Source organism: Rhinopithecus bieti, unplaced genomic scaffold (assembly GCF_001698545.2).
Source record: "Rhinopithecus bieti isolate Rb0 unplaced genomic scaffold, ASM169854v2 scaffold_29889, whole genome shotgun sequence".
Lineage (NCBI taxonomy): Eukaryota > Metazoa > Chordata > Mammalia > Primates > Cercopithecidae > Rhinopithecus > Rhinopithecus bieti.
In genome coordinates this window covers 18,505-39,928 of record NW_016812832.1, presented here as the reverse complement: position 1 = coordinate 39,928, position 21,424 = coordinate 18,505, and the positions used below count along the sequence as shown (strand labels likewise).

The 21,424-nt window shown below is 33.2% G+C and overlaps 1 long non-coding RNA gene across 1 annotated transcript in view; it reads right to left on the bottom strand.

Moving 5' to 3' along the window:
• Window positions 1–14,015: 14,015 nt before the first annotated feature.
• The window catches only part of LOC108512003 (uncharacterized), an 8,782-nt gene continuing 1,373 nt past the window's right edge, over window positions 14,016–21,424 (bottom strand). The window contains exons 2-4 of the long non-coding RNA XR_001880457.1: window positions 18,803–18,865; window positions 16,802–16,955; window positions 14,016–14,468 (exon numbers count right to left, since the gene is read on the bottom strand). This is a non-coding gene — a long non-coding RNA (uncharacterized LOC108512003). The remainder of the gene's footprint in view (window positions 14,469–16,801; window positions 16,956–18,802; window positions 18,866–21,424) is intronic.

Genomic DNA, 21,424 nt, shown 5'->3' with positions numbered 1-21,424 from the left:
ATTAACCAAATAAGTCTTTGCATTTAACCGATGCTCTGTAAATGTTTTTTCCATTCTATTCTATCTATTTGCATGTACAGTGTCTTACATATGTAAACATGACATGAGTTTCTTCTTTCTGTTTATGGTAATAATTAGATAAATAATTGATTATTTCACAAAAGGAAAGATGTATGTTTTCCCTGGAACAGAACCAAAGACAGAAGCTAATGCACAAAGTTTTTTGGGGGATACACAGTCTCAGGACTACAAATTTGAGGGGGAACAGGAAAGGAGGATAGAAAGTAGGGAAATCAAATGCAAGGTGATATATTCTCAGCTGTTCACAAATTAATAAGAAAATGGAGTTAGTAGTTTATAAGGACAGATGCCTTTTAAACAGGCCACATGGAACTACTGTGATGTAGAGCTGTCAATCAATGGGATAAAAGGAAACAAATTATCTGCCAAATAATCTTGTCTTCTTTTTCTCACAGGTCAGAGTTTATCCCTCTGTCCATGATGTCTGTCTCTTCCAAATTATGTTAATCAACTCTGTTGGGCTGGTTTATATTCTAGATCCCAGTGCAGTAAAACTCTTACTGTGCCTACCAGCAAAAGTGCCCTTTCCACTAAAACCCAGCATCTCTTGCTCTACAAATCCTAAAGGTATGGGAAAACAAAGGACACATTCGTAAGTCGATTACTGGGAACAATGGTAAATAAGGCTAATCCTAAATCCACATTTTGTTTCCCTTATCCGTAAATTCTAACAACTGGGGATATGTAACCAAATTTCAGCTGTTGGTTCAATTCACTTGCTGTGTATTGGAGAACCATGCTGCACCATGCACTGAGCTATATTCAAAGCTGGTGTTTAACGTGAACTTTCATGAGGTATATGATGAGAACAATGAATATTATGTGCATGAGCCCATTGTTGTACTGTATTTGTCATAAAATATGTTCGTTTTTCCAAGAAATATTTTTTAAGTATATGATACCAATGAATCAGAAATTTTATAGGCAATCCAATGTTATTGAAGGGCATAGAGGGAAACCCATATCCAGAGTATTTATCTATTCCAGAAAACATAAACTTCTGCCCCACTCCAAGGCTGAAGGAGAACTATGTAGTTTACTTCCAACAGCTGGCTTATCTCTCCTAAAGAAGTGTGCTATATTAAGAATTAACAATGTTACAGTAAGTTCAGCTAGGCTTTGTGAGGGAAAGCTCATATTTTTAGGTCCATTCATAACTTCCATTTTGCTGTCATGGTCTTCTGCTTGTGGGCCTATTGTAGCAACTTTGAAATGGCTAAAGAGTGAAAATTGCTCTTGTTCATACTAAAAAATTATTCTGTATACCCGATTGTGGAAAGCCTCCTCTCGAATGGATACTGTCTGCTAAGCACTCAAGAAAGATTCTTTGTGATCACTCCAGGATTGCCATTTGGTTATCCCAGACCTCCTTGCCTAGAAAGCCATGTATGTTCCTAACTTAGGCCGTCTCTCTTTTTCTTCATACAGAGTAGGCATCCAAGTGTGCTGTTCACAGCTTTGCCTACAAGATGGATTTCCTTGTATAACTGTCATGATTAGCATCAATATATCATGCTAATGCACTTCTCACCTAGGACTGAATTCTCTCCTTTTTCACAAATTTGTTGTAAGGCGCCCTATTTAAGATTGCAAGATTGCGGTGAAGAATAGGCATGTATTCCTTTTGCAGAGGATGACCTTGCCACAGAATTTTAAATGAGTGAACCAGGATTTTATCAATAAAAGTAGCTTGTTTCTTTTCCCAACATTCTTATCCCCATGTATACTTCCAGAACTAACTGATTTGCACGTCATATTGTACAAACTTCAGGGGAGCTTGCATAACTACTTGGATTTGCTTGCCCTTGCCCCATTAGAAATGGACAGTCTGAAGAGCCATGCAACAAATAGAGTTGAATCATATTTCTAGATGCTTTCAAAATTCAAAGATTTCCAATAAATTTTGTGCCTCATTTTTTTTTCTGGTTGAACATTGCTCTTTACCTAGAGGAGCTCTACTGCTATGCTCCAGACTAAATAATTAATGAAAAGTATACAGATGCAGAAGATTCTTGAAAATCATAAAATTAATCTCTCCACTTTTGGCCTGACAAGGGTCTCATTGATGGTGACCTCAGATCCAAAAGCAAAGAGATTATTTGTTTTCCTGCCTCCTAGTGCCAAGTGTTGCAAGTGTCAGTATCACCTGTGCACCACGTAGCCAAAAGGTCCAAGAAGTGAACTTCTTTCCACCTCTCCATTAAACTCTGATCTTGGCATAAGACCTCTGATCTCCTCCGGGGAGCATAAGAACTCAGGCAAACTCCTTGTCTTAGTTTTAAAACCCAGTCCTGAGGTTCATGGAAAAGTTTTCAGGGCTCTACAATTCATCCTTAGGCTTATTGGGAGGGGAGGAAGGAATAGCGTTTGTGTCAGTAATAGAGGCTATCCTAGAGCAGACCGTAGGGGGCCACCTAGGCAGGAATTATTGGGTGGGGAGGATTATTAACCATTGTTATTATTATTAACCACACTCTGAGATCTCTTGAGGAAGACCCTTGACTAAGCTGATCAGGAGAGGGCACCCAGTGACCACTTTATGTTGCATTTTCTACTGGTCAATCTTTGCTGATTTGACCATGACTACTTTTTCCATGGTGAGGAATTTGTCAGTTAAAACTTGGGTTATGTAGAAGTTCTATTGACTTGAGTTTCTGTGGAGGTTTAACTGGACTCAGTAACCACAGGGAATGGTACAGATAAACCAATAAATCTAAATCTGGTTAATGATCTCATCATGTGATAGTCTCATGCTTTCTTTGTGGATCCAAAGGACAACAGAGTGACTTGCACGGCTTCTATATCCACTATGAGACATGTTATTCAGTGGTAGCAGTGGACTCACCATGGGTGGGTCAAACCTGTTGGGACTCAAATAGTCATCAACTGAGGATGGTGAGGGTATCAGGTGTTTGTGTCCTCTGACAGCCTGCCTTTCCCTTCCTCCTTAGGCAGTCAATGCACTCTGAAGGAAAGGGACATTTAGTGACACACCCAGCAAGAAACCAGTGTTCCTTGCTAGGTTTAACAATATTTTCTCATTTATTGTGAAGGCAAATTTAACTATGTTTCAAACACTGTGTTTCACAAAAAACAGTGCTTTTTCATGCACAACAAATACCTATAAATACATAAGTAAATAATTGTACATTTCTAATGCTTGAAGAAATAATAAATAGCCATTTCCAGAATTGAAACCATCCAGGATGAAAATGTGAGATATGAACTTCAGTCGTTGTTTATTTTTCCTGCATCTTAGTTAATAAAATATGTTAATGCTCCATGCATTTATGTTTTGTACCAACTTTCATATTTAGTGCATCATATATAACAATATATGTTGTAATGTAGCTAGTGGTTCTTTTGTTTGCTGAGAGATACATTAATAGCAGGTACTAAATTATTGTTTGACAAACTCTTGAGAAATATTTCTTACAAATTTGTGTAGCTACCAAGAGGATTATCACACTTTTTTCCCTTTTTTTTTTTTTTTTTTTTTTTTAAGTAGAGTATATGCTTTCATTAGTTTCCATTTTGGGATTTTGTTGGTGTTAATTTTATAGTTTGTTTTAATTTCCTCCTGAATTTCTTTGACAATTATTGTACTTATTTCTACTGCTAAGAAAAGCTTCAAAAATAGGTTAATATAAGTGTTGTGATTTTTTAATGTTGGTTGTAAGCAGCTAGTAAATTATTCAGCTCAGAAGGGAAATAATTTAAATCCTTTTATTAAGCAATAAATGAATGCAAAATCATAATTAAAATTTTACATGCTTCTGTGGAGACCATTTAGACCTTAAATTGCAAAATCGTAATGTATTCCTCATTGAATAATGCTAATGCTGTCTTTTACTACAAAATAGTCAATGTGTGGTTATGTAAGTAACTTCTGTACTGACTTCTTTCTTTCTACACATGTTTTTTTTTATCCCAATTGTCTAGCTATTTCTAATTATGTATATAACAGGCTTTCGTGAAGTATCATTTACACTTATAAGCATAAGAACAAAAGACGAAATAAATCTGAGGTTGACAATAAAATTCTTTAGTTCATGGAGAAGTTTTTTTTTTTTTTTTTTTTTTTCCTGAGGACATACGGGTATACCTTTTTTTTTCAGTTTTCTTTAAGTACGACCAAGCACCCACCTGACAATATCACATACTTTCTTACAGATAAGTAGATTCTTCAAGCCACTTTCCTGAAAGATGTCTAGAGCTAGGAAAGCAGAGATCCTGTTTGCTTGCAAGTTTCTTTTCTAGAAGCGTTGTAGAGGAGCATTACTTTTATTCTTTCGCAGCCCGGGAATCATTTCCAGAAAAATTATTGATCAGATGCACTGGCACCAGTTATACTCGAATGCAAGAAGCAATCTCATAGCATAGGTTACTGTTATTGTCTCATGATTTAATTTTAGTGATACTATTTTCTTCTAAACTGTCGAAACAAATGGCTTTTATAAAGATTGGAACAAGATTTTCTTTTTTCCTAACTCTTCTAGCCCACCATTCTCACGCAAACCTTTGCTAGACACACAAAGAATATCTGGGCAACTACTGATGTTCGCAATTTATCAGCCGGCCAGAAGAGATAAGTTTTATCTCGCTACCCAGGCAGTTTAATGTACCCAATATTACTAATCTATAAAATAAATACTACAACTCTAATATTTATACATGTATGTTTAAACTTCAAGTAATGTAAACGTATTTGAGGAGTTTACATAGTTATTGTTTAAATCAAAAAAAATAGAAGTAGTATTAGTTTACGCCTGACTGGAGTATTTTTTTAATAAAATTTAATAAATCATTTCTATGAGTCTCTCCTAGACAATAGGTACTACATTTAAACTTTTGACACATATATCCAGTATCGAGAAACGAAACATTATTACAAGAATTAATCTTCCAAATCAATGCAAATGTTTTGCATAACATCTCCAAGTTTAAATATTAATTTTTTCTAATATCATTTTATATTCAAACCAAACCAGCAAAATGTTTATTAACTAAATGTGGTTATAAAATCTATATTCAAGGTGAGGAGATGATGTCTTAGAATTATTAAATGCATTTTGCCTGGAAAATCTTGACTAGAAATGATCAGAATTGGATAGCATTCCTTTCTTATTAAAAAGTCAATGTTGTTTCCACTATAACTTCTAACTCCTCTTATCTATTTAACAGCATTTTGTCTGAGACCACTTACAGTCATAGAATCACATTTATTTAAGGGAGTTATAATAACAAAAATATATTTTCTCTTGTATGATAATCTTGAAGAATGGCCACCAGAAATTATTTCTGACACTAGAAACAGTCTTGAGATAATTATAAATACTTCTTTTTAAAAAAAGTAATACTCTCATATTTTGTAAAAATATAGTTACTATGAATTAGGGAGCCACCACTTAGTGGGTGCTATAGAATTAATAAAGAAAACTGAAAACAGGCAGTCATTCATTTCAGTCCCAAGGAGTTTTATCTAGGTAATTTTGCTCTAGGTAAGGGAAACTCGGCAGAGGGTTCATGTGTATGATAACAAAACATGTATGGAATTTAGTAACTTTTCTGCATAGTACCATTATTAAGGAAGAAACTAACAAATAATTTCAACACTTAAAAAAATTATATTCCATGTTTATTTCTTAAGAGCTGATAACAAAATACAGAGAAAACAGGAAAACACCGTTAAACCTATACATATTAACATCTCTTTGAATACTTTTCTTTGTCGTGTAATTTAAATAATATTAATTAAACAAGTATATATTTGTGTATATATGATAAAATGTGTGCAAATAAGCAATATATAGTCAAAATATCTGCTGATTGTTGTTTTATTTATCATTTCTAAAGCAATAAGAAAATGCAGGTATATTCAGAGACATATATAATTTCAACTAAAACTATATATTTAGTTCTAGTATCCTTTCCTGGTTTTGAAAATTAGGACCTTTTATACAGATTAAAGAATGGTAGTTCTTTAGCCTTTATAATGAGATACACATATATATAGAAGAAAAAATATTAATCTGCAGGCATTTACAAAGGTGATAAACAGAACAGTAATTGATTTGCCCTTGGATGAAAGAAAATTACAAGAAGGCAGATGTTACTTCAAAAATCGGACAATTTTCTAATAGAACTATTTAGCAGTGATAGGGGCTTCCTCACAGGGTCATGGGTTTCCCATCACTGAAAATAATTACTGGGTAATCAGTGCACAGAAAAGTGCATGGATTGTGAAATTAAATTAAAGTGATTTTCAAAGAATGCTTCTATTTAAGAATATGTTAGATTAGCGGTAATTCCTTATTTTTGATATTCTGTCTAGATAATGAGGAATTGGACCAGATGACACTTACTATTTTTCTTAGTGCTTTTTGAATCTATGATCTATTACAAACTTTTTTTTTTTTTTTGGAAATTGTATTGCAGAAACGGACAAAAAATGTAGTCTGGAATCTCTTTTATTTCACTTCTGTTGTCATCCTCTTCAATCACTAAATTTTTCTTCTTATTAAAATGGAATGCAATTATCTTATAATACTATACTGTCCCCCTCACTAGAAAGTAAAAATTCTTAAGGCTCAGAACCTTTCTTTTTTTAAATTTCTGTATTTCCAGTTATTAAGCATATAATACGCATAAAAGAAAGCATCCCGTAAACATGAATTGAGTGTTTTTGATTATTTGCCTTGCCTGAATATTTAATTCCTGTGTCCAAAGTTGGCTGAATGAACTGTTGAACACTATCTTAGAATTTCACAGGGGAATGGGACTCATTATGAGATTGTCACAACTGTTATTTTACTGGGAGAATGCTGAAGCTGAGAGGAAGACTCAACATATAAGTTTCATACTCATGGTCAAATAAGGCTAGGATTAGAAAACTCAGCCTTTTGTCCTTAATCTTATGACACTTCCCGTTATACTACCTGGGCCTATCTATCTTGATTAAATTTTTTTTTCGGATTCTCCTTCACCCATCAGCTTGAATGACTAAATAATCAGAAAAATACGGCGAAAATAATGTTAATGTAGGCCTCTAGAGCTAGCAAGAGGGAGGTTGAAGTGAAGGGGTAGGGTCAGATGCAGAATAGGGCTAAACCGTGTTCCTTTCTATAGAGATAGGGCACTACCTCTAAGGATTAATAAATATAATTTAGTCTTATACCTAATTCTGATAAGACATGCATTATCATATATTGCTATTTTCCAATCCTCATTTACATACAAGGAAATCCCAACTCCCTAATGTCACACAGTCAGGTAAGTAGCAGAGTTGCATCTAAATCCTGTCCAGCTTCCAAATTAATCACCCATAATCACCATACCATGTTGTGAGACCCAGAAATATCAAGAGGTTGTAAATAAATCCAGGTGTGAGCATCTCCCCCAAAAAAAAAAGGGGGGAGTTGAGGGTGCATATATGTCACATAGTCAAAGTAAGACATATTAAGCTCAAATAGATGGGTGAGGAGAACCAGAAAAAAAAAAAAAAAAATCAGATATAGGTAGACCAGTAGTATAATGGGAAGTGATCATAGACTTAAGGACAAAAGGCTGAGTTTTAATCCTAGCCTTATCTTGACATGGAGTATGACGTATATGTGACTCCTCTCAGCTCAGCCATTCGTCCCCCAGTAAAATAACAAGTTGTTGAACAATCTCATAAAGGAGTTTCCATTCCCTTTGAAATTCTAGGCTTAGTGTTCAACAGTTCAAGTCAGCAACTTTGACACAGGGATTAAAAATTACGGGGCAAGGGCATAATCGAAAGCCAGGAAAATTTGTTTTAAAGCCTGAAAAAGTTAGAATCTTGACAGTAGTATGTCAGTGGCAGCAACAATAAGTTACTAAAAACACTTGATACTTGAAGGGAGATGCCTTTCTCAAACTCTGCATTTTTAGAAACGTTTAAATTCTAAAAAGCAATAGGAAATTATATATATTTATATATATATATTATATATATAATATATATTGTACATATATATATGACCTATGCAACAAATACGCATATATGCGCCATTACTCTTAGGTGGCTCACCTGGATTGTATTTACAACTCTTGATATTTCTTCCTCCATAAGGGACATGGGAAACTAGTATTTCTTAAAAGGCTTAATCCATAAAGAGAAATAACTTAGAAATTCTTAAAGATTGGAAATAGTTGTGATGCTTTCTTAAGTTTATTTGAGATTTTTAAAGTAAGTTTTTTTAAATTATAGTTTTTATATATTTCTCCAACGATGTGTGTTAGTTTCCTAGATCTGCTGTACAAAATTCCACAAAATGGGTGGCTTAAAATACATTACAATTACTTTTTCACAGTTCTAAAGACTGCAAATTCAAAGTCACGTTGTTCCTGGGGTCATGTGTTTTCCTAAAGTGTCTGGAGAAGAATCCGTTCTTGCTTCTTCCAGCTTCTGTTACTGACAATCTTTGTTATTCCTCAGTTTGTGGTAGCATGACTACACACAATCTCTGCCTCCATCTCAGATAGACTTCTTCCCTTTGTGTCTCTCATTTCTTCACACTGAGTTCTACTCACTGTGTATCTGTGTGCCTCAAAATGTCTCTTGGAAAGACCACAGTCATTAGATTATGGTCCATCCCAATCCAGTATGACTTTTTCTTAACTTAATCAACTATATTTGCAAAGACCCTATTTCCACCTAAGGTCATATTCTTAGGTTAATGTTAAATATAACCTTTGGAAGGGATGCTGCTATGATTTGTGTCCCCTCAAATTACATATGTTAAAACCTAATCCCCACTGTGGTTATATTAAAAGCTAAAGGACATGGTGAGGTATTTGGATCATAAGGGCTCTGCCTTTATAAATGGGATTACTGCCCTTGTAAGAGGCCAGAAGAAGTTTGTTTGCTTCTTCTGCCTTATGAGAATACAGCAAGAAAATGCCATCTATAAGGAAGGAGCCCTCGCCAGACAACAAATCTGCTGGTGCCTTGATCTTGGACTTTCCAGTCTCTAAAACTGTGAGCAAAAATGTTCTGTAGTTTATAAATTATCCAGTCTAAGATGGTTTTTATAGCAGCTCAGAAAATAAGTAAGACAGAAATTGATACTGAGAATTGAGAAATTGATACTATAACAAATGGCTAAAAATGTGGAAGAGGCTTCGGAACTACGTAATGAATAATGACTGGAGGAGTTTTGAAATGTATGCTAGAATAAACTGATATTGCCTTGAGCAAACTGTAAAGGGAAATTTAGGTGAGACCTCAGAAGATAACAGTAGAGAAAGTCTCAGATTACCTAAGTCATTGCGATCAGAATGTTGGTAGAACTATGACAGTAAAGACCACCCTCATGAGGTCTCAGATTGAAATGAGGAATAGGTTTTTGGTAATTGAAGGAAAAGTGACCCTTGTTATAAACTTAGCTGAATTGTATTTGCATCCCAGCGTTTTGTGGAAAGAAGAAATTGTGAGTGGCAAAATACCTGGCAGAAGAAATCTCTAAGCCAAGTATCGAAGGAGCCACGTTGCTTCCATCAACTGCTTATAGTAAATTTCAAAAAAATGGAAATAATTCAAAGACAGAATTTAAAATCAAAAGGGAAGCAGATCTTAAAGATTTAGAAAATTATCAATCTGGCCCTGTTGTAAAAAATGAAAAGCTGTTTGATAGAGAACACCAAAGCTGTGGCTAAGGTTTACCACCTGTGCCCTCTGGGGAAACAGCCACTGTGGCCTACATTGTACCTTTGGATCCAATGAAGTAGAAGACTGAAAATTTCATTTCAATGTAGTACATAACATAACAGGAAAAACATTGCCTCCGAAGTCAAAAGATGAATTTTCAATCTCAATCCTTAAAATAGTAAAACCATGCATATATCATGAAACCCTCAAAACTTTGCTTGCAAAGGATTCTTACAGAATTAGAAATTTTAAAATCTTTGACCCAAAACATTAGACCCAAAGATTATATTTTTTCATACTTACCTAATCAACCTCAACCAGAGGATGTAGCCAAATTCCAGGATCCCCTTTTGTTTTTTCAGGTACTTGGCATTATGAGCCTCCTAAGAACTCATCTTTCTAACCAATAACTATTTAGTCAGATAATTAAATAAATTCTTTATCCTCTGGGGCATTGAAATGAAGCCAGAGATTATGCAGTGGTCTGACAAAGGATTTATCTTCCTTCCATAATGCTTAGAACAGTGACTAGGAGTTGACTGTAATTAACTAATGGTCACAGAATATAAGATGGTAAGACATAAGTCTTAACTCAGTAGACTTCCATGAGAGAGAGATTTCTTAAGTTAAACATATAGTATATAATGTGTTGGTTTGATATTAGCTACTCATTAAGTAAACAAAATTAAAGTTATTTAAACAATAATAAAATATGTTGCTGTAGTTTAATATCCATATTTTAAACCTAATAACAAAAAGATGATAGTTGAAGGGATTTACTTATGTTGTTTGATACAATATTATTAGTTTTCAGCTAATTTTCAGATAAAAAAGTTATATTTCTAATAAAATTTCAAAACAGTTATATTTATATTATTAACAATAATTAATGGGGGAAGACCATAATTTAATTAATGCACAGAAGAAATGAATATTAGAAAATATGTTTATATTAAGTCCAGGAAATCATTAAACAAACAAAAAAACCAGTACCAAACTTCCGTCTACTCAGGATAACACAAAACTACATTTTTTTAGCTAGAAAAATTATTTTAAAATGTTATGAAGAAGCCACAGTAAATAGTAGTTTAGCCTTTATTTTTATAACTATCCTGTCTTATGAAATGGCAACTTACGTTTGTTGCCAAAATCTTTCTTTATAACAAGCATTTTTAACCCATATGTAGAAAATGGGTGTATGTATGTATGTGTGTTCATATGAGATTCAATATACTCAACTATGGCATCACATACTATACTCCCTGTTATTATGTCTTTATATGGATTTCACTGGCCAGAATACCGTATGTCTCCATTTCCCATTTTCTGGTTTAAACTCCTTTCTAATATTCTAGGTTCATTTGAAAAGCTGGATTCTACAGTTGACTACTATCATTTTCCAGATACTGCACTTTTTATAGGTGTCTCCCACATGGAGAGTTTTTTATTCAAATCCATTTTGTCCTTATGATGATTACCAGGGCCATATATCAGGGTTTCAATAAACTTATGCCGAATGGATGATTGGATAAACCTAAGAAAGAGATTGTACAAAAGGCAACCAGGCCTCTTGTTATATGATCTTCATAGACAATAAGGAGTTTGCTAACATATGCAAGCAATGTAAGAAACTCATTGAATTTATATTTTCTCTTTTAGCAATAACACATAATGATGTTAAAACAATTAATTTCCAGAACCTACAGTGTAGGTACCACAAACAAAGTATCATTAAAATGAGGCTTGATGGAAAAAAGGAAACAGCAAGGAGAACTTGAGCAATTCAATAAAATGTAGAAGAAAAAAAATTAACACCTATGTAATAATATGTAGGTAAGTGTGAAAGATGTGATACCAGCTCCTAAGGTCCCATTTACTTACAGCAATTTGTAGAAACAGTGCTGCTGGTACCAAAAGATTTAGTGTAACTTCCAAAAATACAAAATTACCTGAATATTCTCTAAGTTAGATGAGAAATAAAAGAAAAGAAAAGAAAACTGCTGTAGTGGTATTAAATGAAACTATTATCAGAGCTGTCTGAAAAAGAAATCAAACTATAGAAGTCTATAGCGTTCCTACCAGATAGATTTCAGTTTGACTCTAAGTTTTCTGGAGGCCAAATAAAAAGAGAAATCTGATGAATTTCATAATTTACAACATCCATGATAAAAGCAAACCAATTTATTCAGGAGAAGTGCAATTATTCTTGCTGCTAAAACCTGAAAGAAACTTCTCCCAAGGGTCATCATAAAGAGGACACTATAAAATATAATGAAATATGCCTTGAACAGTATCTTTATGACAGACACCACTGGGAGTTTCATAGGGCTGTTTTTTATGATATCCCTCACTATATTCTGATGGCCTAGCTATAGAGTTCTGTGTGTATTTTAATGGAGGCATAGATTTTTTAGTAACTGGAAAAAAAGATGGACAAATCTTTCAAAGATTCCTCAGAACATCTTTAGCTTAACGTAGTTTTTTTTTTTTTTTTTTTTTTTTTTTTTTTTTTTTTTTTTAATTTTTTGAAAATCTGATGGTAAAACATCCCAGAACACTTAATTTGTTAATTACATGAATAGTTATTGGATATCTACAATTGACATAGCACCCAAAGGAAACACAAGGAACAAAACAATTTACTGGAGCCGAAATAACTACTTTCAGTTATTCTGGGAAGTCAATTAGTATAAATAAAGACATTATTTACAAATTGTATTATTATTATACAATTAATGTAAATGTATGACAGACACCCTGAAAGAAAGTAAGTTAGTGCCCTTTTGTGAAAGCTGAAGTTACTTCAGCTCCAAGGATATACTATAACACAGGCCAGGTTTCTCCTCAAAAAATAAATTTGAACTGCTCTAACATACAGATTAATGGTGACTTGCTGAATCCTCTACTCTGTTTAGGATAGTCACAATGCCTTCTTTGCAAGTCTTAGTGTCACTCTACTGCAGTTTTTATACTAAAATATGTGTCCTGTGGATATTGCTGCCACCACTGTGGCTTTAAAACTAGAACCTGAGAAGTGTTTGTTATATCACGGAGCTATCCCAGGAGACATGGGGAGAGGTGGAGCAGAGAAGGCCAAACAACGGAATCTCTATCTTCTCTCTAAACATGTATCGTCCACAGAAGCCTTTTTCCTTAAAATGTAAGAAAGTTTTTGACAAGTAGTTTTAAAAACATGTTGTTAAAACACTGTACTATCCTGCGCTGTTTCTACAATTCTATTTTTCTCTGCAGAGATTATCAATTCATGTATTCAGCAAATACGTACTGCTCCTCTGCTGTTTTCTAGGCTTTCTGCCAGGATCTAGATATACAAGGTTATATAAATCAGGGTCTTACAGCTTAAAATTTGTGAAAATTTGTCTACGTTTACCAAAGATTAGGCTGCAGTGTGGTATCTGCTGTGGCAGGGATATACCCACTACATACCATAAGGGGATAGTGAAGGCGTCACCAGGTCAAATGGGACTCAGTAGAAACTTGAGGAACCATATATAATAGGTAGCTCTTGAATTGAATCTTGGAATGTGGCAGAAATTTAGAACACCAAGGTTGATAAAAGTCATTTTAAGCGATGGAGTAAATGAGGGAGGACATGTCAAACAAGATGGCAAATTGAAAAACAAAGAGAACCAGAAAAGGTATGAACAGCAGCTTGCTAAAACAATAAATTTGAACCAAAAGATAAGGAGAAATCATAAAACAAAACAAAACAAAACAAAAGCTTCAGAATAAAACCACGAGCACATTTATGTTTTGGAAATATTATTCTGGTATCATGATAGAGGATGAAACTGAGAATCTAAGAATAGAGTTAGGCAGCGTAATTAAGAGATTATGGGAGCAATCAGGAAGAAAATAAATGGGAATATGAATTAAGCCAAATAAATTGTCGTGAAAGGAGGGAGGGAAAATAGATAATAGCAGGGTGGAACATACTGGATTTTGTGACTTCAGTGGCCTATATGTCCTATTCTTTCTCTTTTGAATAAACAATGGTGCATCTTATAGTGCTACTTTTATCTATGCAATTTTAGTATCATTTTCTGATTCTCATATATATGTCTATATATATATACAGTCAAGCTTTTAAAAATGTGAAATGTTATTTTTTCCTCTTCACCAAATCTTATATAGCAGTACACTTGAAACTTGAACATTTAATCACTTAGCACGTTCTGCCGGCATAACAAAGCTCAGTATTATAATCCTCCACTTATTACAAGATCTGTGCTGTCTGGGACACATTTACACTTCAATTACAATTACAAAGCTTTCATCTTAACAGTTTCTAGTTTCTGAAGGATTGAGTCTCAAGGATTATGTTATAATGAGAACAAAGGTTATTGACTACTTTTCTTATTTCTTTCTGAAATGCTTTACTAGCTAAATAAAAGTGAAACAGAATTTATGCCAAGATGTTTTCTCCCTGCAGGAAAACATAATGGAAGTTATCAGAAATCAAGAGTTTTTACTCCTTCCAGCTGAGGAGCTCCACAAACTACTGGCCAGTGATGATGTCAATGTTCCTGATGAAGAAACCATTTTCCATGCATTGATGATGTGGGTCAAGTATGACATGCAGAGTAGATGCAACGACCTGAGCATGCTCCTTGCCTTTATAAGACTGCCACTGCTTCCACCACAGGTAATGATGTGTGATGTTGTTTCAATAGATTCAACGTACTGAAAAACCCTATATTAAAAGTAAACATCAAAACACATTTTAAATTATGTATTCACATTTTTAAATGTCTTTATCAAATACTATTTTTAAGTGAAATGTGATGGTGGAAAATGATGTATGATGATGGATCATGGATCTAAATCCTATCTCTGCCACTGATTGACTCATGGCAACTTATATGATTATGATAACATCACTTAATTTCTCTGATATTCAGTTTCTTTATCTATAAAATGTGATCATACTGCCATACAAAAGTTTTGTGAACATCGGTTACATAATACATGTAAAATGCCTAATCATAATACAGTGTCTCCTATCAATTATTTGACCTAAGATGTATTGATGTGATCATCCATTGATGTAAATGCATATTCTGTGTGATTTTCAAAGCTTCATTGCACGGTATTTCAACCTCTGCAGAGGAATAAAATGTACTTGAATAGTAGAGAGTTATGATTTAACAGTACTTAGCAATTAGAATTATGGAATATTTAATAATTGGAGCTAAGGAGCCTCTAGACACCAAGTGAGCCAACTTAACTTTATTGATGAGTTAAGTAGGGTACAGAAAAATTAATAAGATCATTAAGTTCACTCAACTTAGAGGAAGAGTGGCTACTTCTCTTTGATTCTGAGTCTTGTAAGTTTAAATTAATTTGCTACAAAATTCTCTATGTACAGCATTGTTAATTCAGGGTTTCTGGCTGGTAAATTTATCCAAAAATAAGCTTGAAGGTGACCCTAACCTCTAAGTTGATGGGTAAACTTGTTTGTATATATAATTCGTGTGAGGGAGATGGGAGGCTTATATCATTCATCAGATTCCTCATTTGAATCTAAATCACAATCACGTTTTTACTAATCCATATGTTACTAAAAATGTAAAACAGATAATTAGGACTTTTAGTTAAAGAACAGTAGACAAGTATGAAGTGTTAGCAGTAAGTATAGAAGTGGGATTTATGGTCATATATTAAGAATGGCAAGTTAGAAACATATTACCATAATTGAAAAAAGATAAGCTTTATAAATAAGGTGATAATTATATTTCCTTTGGCTGCTAAGATGAGTACAGGAAAAAAAAACAGAGAAAAATAGTTTATGGAACTCAGATTATGTGAGGCTATCATAACAACAGGCTCTTACAAAGAAGCGGAAACATGCATTTACATAACTAGACAAAGAAGAAATTTCAATGCTAAGTACTGAATTTTTGTAAATCTCCCACCTTAGGTTCTAATGACAGGTAGTATCTATTAGAGTCTGGGAGGGTAATCTTTTGGGGAGGAAATAGCCAATGATCACTATTAGCCAGAAAGCCAATGATAGTTATCAGTTAATGACAGATGCTGTGACAATGGGTACCTTTGACTCTGGCATAGTCATTATTCTCTACCCATTTCTACTGTTGGTTGAAATGTGGGGAGTTTAGAGTTATGTTGTCCACAAAATCAGAAACAGTAGAACACATATGAGAGTAGGTCAAGAATGTGACCAGATTCCTTTTCCCAGGGTATGTCATTCTTTTATGCTCTCATTTCCTGCCCTTCTGTCATCAGATATAGGGAGATTCTGCCACCTGTGCATATCATCAAATGGTTACATCAGAGATGTCCTGTTGGCTTTTTTGTTCCTAAGGCTATATATTATATGCGGAATTTTGTTTATTATTGGTTCAGCTGCTTTATCTTGCTTAGTGGAGTAATGTTTATTAAAATTAAGGTATGAAATATTATTTTGATGTAACTATTAACAGAATTTAACAGAATTTTAATCAGTGTGCAATAGATATAAACGTAGCATATGTCTATTCTCCATTCCTCATCTCTCAAATTGGGGCTATTACACCTTATAACTTTATATGTACTTTCACAACAGATGTGCAGGAGGAATGAATGAAAATATTTTCTGTTTACAAAATGTCTTCATATAAAAGAGAGGCTACTACTTCCATAACTAACGTTAATGAATTATGTGTCATTATAAGCATATTGCATATATTTATAATATTAAAAAACAGATGCAAAGTAAAGATTATTAATTGTATTACACAAAGGAATATTAGGCTCAATGAGGTTAAGTAATTTTCGAAGTCCATAGAGCTAGTAGAAAATCAGGTTTTCCTGCATCCATAGATTGGCCAGATATGAACATACACAGAGGTATTTCTACAATAATGAGTGCCATTTCCCTGTTTGATCTCTAACCTGGAAGATCATAAAAATGTCCTGAATTAATCAATTATGAAGGTTCTTTTAAAGCTACTGAGGATGGAAGAACAGCAGTATGATAGGAACTTAAAGGGATTTATTTATTTTTTAGTTACCAAACTATTTTACCTTATTTAATTTCTATAAAATCTCCATGTAGCTGATACTGTTACTCCCATTTGACAAATGAGTACTTTGAGAATCAGCGTGATTACCATCTTCTTTAGTTTTAAATATCAGATTTTACTCCAATTGGGCTGACAGAAATGTGGATCTTCTTTCACTAAGGGGAAAAGGGTACAATTTTTATTTAGGGTTGGTTTCATATTTACCTCAATGTCCAACCAGAGTGAAAAAAAAATTCATTGAATAAAGGATTTTACAGACTTGCACATGGACTTTAAAGCTGCTAAACACCTTGGGTCCTTGTGAAAGCTATTAAAATGGTCAGGAAACATTTTTTGCTGACCTTGGATTCATTAATATAAGGTTTGTCCATGCTTTTTTCCAATGATTAATATATAGGTCGTTTATGACCTTTAAGTGATTTTTGTGCATATGTTGTGAGTATTTACACATGCACGTGAGATGTCTGTGTGTTGTCACCAAGAGAAGATAGAATATGTGGAATTTCAAACACAATATGTTAGATGAATGAGAGAAAAATAGGAAAAAAATAGAAGAGTTGTAGTTGTAAGGGAAGTTATTTTGAGAACATGTTACAGCAATATTATAGCATAAATGACAGTAGAAATGTTAAAAGTACCATAAATCAAAGCATTACATAATACTGAAGTAATCACATAATTTAACTGGTCAATCTCTCTCTCTCTCTCTAGATATAGATATAGACATAGATATCTCCCTCTCTCTATATATATACAGATACATGTGTACACATACATGCATATATTTATATGTGTATATAAACACATATATGTAATATGGTATGTATAGTGTAACATATAATTGTATATATTGTTTAATTAATATATAACAAAACACAATATTATATTTTAAAATACTAGCAATATTTAAAGGAGGTCAATATTTTTCCAGTGAGGTAAGGGATTACTTTCGAAAGGAAACAGTACTTGAACTAATTTTTGAAGGAGATTTGATAAATTGTTGCGTGTGTTTGTAAGGTAATTCCTGCATATGCAAATGATCAATTTCAGGTGAGTGACAGAACAATATTTGAAAGACTCAATGTGAGCCGCTTACAAAATCCCTCACCAAAACATAACAAAACACTGACTGAGACAAGAGTATAACAATTAAAGAAGATTTTAAAAGATATTTAAGACAAAAATAAATTAATTTAAAAAAAGATGTTTCCAAGACAGTGTTAAGCCATATAATCTGTAAGTACTTTTATAGCAAGGAGTAACTATGATTGTATTTAGTAAATGCATGAAAACATTTCTAGAATAAAGAGTAAAAATGAAAACAATGAAAGAGACTTCATCAACAAAGGGAACATGTTAAAAGAATGTTTAGTGCCAAAAACAAATTTAGCTTTAATAGCCTTTTCTTGTGTTCAGGAGGCAACTGAACAACTTGACTTGGACATATTTCAGTTCTATCATTTCTGCGCTCCCATGTGTTTTATTAGTAGGCCCATTATGTGTATCTGGGCTTTGTTATTTCTTAAGTACATAGAGAAAATCGGATAGTCTTTATTAATTATAAATTAGCACATTAAGTTATGGTAATTTGGTGTAGAAAATATAACAGAGGATATGGATTTTAGATTAGAGCAGTGGTAGACAAAAGGAGCTCAGGAAAGGAAGACAAAGTATGAAAAAGACTCAGAAGCAACACAGTTGCTCTCTGTCCTCTACTGAAATATAATAGTTAATCCTGAAATGAATTCAGTTATTTGACTTTGCTGTAGACAGAACCAGAGAAAAAGAAAAATGATAGTGATAGATACCTGAGTTATAATCTAAGAATGAATTATACTATTTTAAAAAATAAGTTATGAATGCAATTTTATGTAATAGTTTTCATATTTTTCCTGAATAGTCAGAGGCTTCATAATTTCAGCAGTATTGGAAAACATATAGAAATTTATGTCCTTTTAGAGAATGACTGAAAAAATATATATATTGTTCAGTTAGAGGCTACCTGATTTGATTTACTTATTATTCTGCTGTTTTTCCTTCTGGGATTCAACAATGTACCATGTTGCTGTAAAATAAATAACATGTTTAAATGTTTTATAACAATTATTTCCACTGATTTTAATTGAATTCATTAGATATTTATTTGTAGTATGCACTTAAATATTTATTATAGATGAATTTTAAAATACCCATAAGTATCAGATTTTGCTATATTATTTGCTAATGAATAGCTTAAAATGTAAAAGTATGTTGTTTAAAATCAAGAGAATATAATTCTACATATTATCAAGTCAAAATGTGCTCAGGGGAATTCAATTTTATCACTGTCAGAGATTATTTAGAAGGTTGGAGATATACAGATAAACTTTGCTTCCTAGCTCAGAATTGGTAGTGTTTATCTCTCTCTCTCTCTTTTTTTTTTTCTTTTTGAAACAGAGTTTTGCTCTTGTTGCCCAGGCTGGGGTGCAGTGACACAGTCCTGGCTCACTGCAACTTCTGCCTCCCAGGTTCAAGCGATTCTCCTGCCTCTGCCTCCTGAGGAGCTGGGATTACATGCCTGCACCACCATGCCCGGCTAATTTCGTATTTTTAATAGAGACAGGGTTTTGCCATGTTGGTCAGGCTATTCTTGAACTCCTGACCTCAGGTGATTCACCCGCCTCAGCCTCCCAAAGTTCTGGGAGTACAGGCGTGAGCCACCGCTCCAGGCCGGTATTGCTTTTCTCTTTTAAGACAAAAGGAAACATTTTTCAAACTTCCTAACAAAAAACCTGCTGATTCTTAAGGGAAATATATAGCAATGTGTGTGTGTATTTGTGAGTGTTTATGTGCATGTACATTTATTTTCTGTAGCAAAAGGTAGAAGAAAAAAAAGCTTGCAACGAAATAATAGAATATCACCTAGATTTAGAAGAATATATTATTGTTAATCTAATAGCAAGCACAATAAAATAACAAGGACATTCAAGTACGTAACTTTAGAAGACAGATGCTTCCTCTACTTTACATGATTAAAGTCTTTCTGTGTAAAACTGAATACATTATTACAAAAGATTACTTGTGGTAGCAATAGCAGTACAAGAAGGAAGGGTGAGGTCTCCAACCTTTTTCATTGGAAAAGTGACTATTGATCAGATACCAGTGACATACGGACTCTTCATGACCATAAAAATTATAGCAACAACAAAAAATCTGATTTATAAAAACAGTTACAAAGACTAAATCAGTATAAAAAGAGCATTTTCAAATCATAGTGTAAAATACACAGAGCAGATTACACTCAAGACATTTATATGTTTTCTTGATTTTACCTGTCCAAACTACTCTTTGGTAAGTGTCTCCAAGGCTAACTGCAAAAATCCTCACTGTTTAATGTATTCTGTATGTTATCTTACAAAGGAAAAAATTAAAACTCTTATTTTCTTACAAATGACTAAGGTCAAAATAATTAATGAAACCCACTAACACAATCCATTAACAGTCATTTGACTATGTATCTTCCCTCCTTTGATTTACTGGCTGTCTGATTAGTTAATGATTATACTAGGCCATCATTACTGAGATAGTCTTCTCTACAAAGCTAGATTGCAGCAGTATGAAAAAAAAAAAAAGGAATAGGATTATTTTTCTCCAAAAGAAAATTTAAAAACAGTACCATTAAAAGAGAAACACATAGACAATATTTAATACTTCTAAGATCAATAAATTTATCCTAAATAATACTTAGATTCATGATCATTTAGCCCTCCTGTGACATTCATAGTTCAAGTTAAAATTTAAGGAAATACGAAGAGTTTTGTTAGCAAGCTTTAAGTCAGCAGAGGTATTAATATAATAAAAGATATGCAAGGACATTCACATGCACAAACTCATACATATACATGTTACTGTCTTTGCCATAGCAAAAAGAACTGAGAAGAATTTGGAACATAATCTGAAAGTCTTTATTTTTGTTACAATATATTAAGTGTTTCCGCTTGAATCAAGGGTTGATTCCACTGTATCTATTTTGCATCCCATCTTTCTTGCCAAAGGGGTTCCTCTACTTCAATAAGCACTTCTTATATTATCAATTTTATCAATTTTCAATCTATTTTGGTTAATTCCAATCAATTTATGAAGTTCTGTTTTTTCAAACACACAAAACTAGTCACATTCATTTTCACTAACTGTTCCAGCTCTCTGTTGCCTTTCCAACATAATATGTAGTTATTTTTTATAATTATTAAATGTACTTATACATAACCATCATTCTCTCTTCAACCCACTTCAATCATTTGCACTAGTGAAAATCACCAAATACCTCAATGGTGTAATTTTTCTCCCAGTCTCAATTGTATTTGACACAGTTGATTTGGTCCCTCTTGCTCAACTGTCGTTGCTAATTTGTTCTACTCTCTGATGTTACAGCACCCCAGAACACTATATTTTTTGTGGAGAAAATATCATTTAATTTTATAATTTTAAATGCTATGTAGAAACAAAGTATAAAAAATGTACCTCTAGGCCTAAATTTCTTCTGAAAAACAGATTCAAGTGCCCAATTAACTACTTGACAAGATTTATGCTCTTAGGACAAAATCTTTTATTTATTTATTTATTTATTTATTTATTTATTTATTTA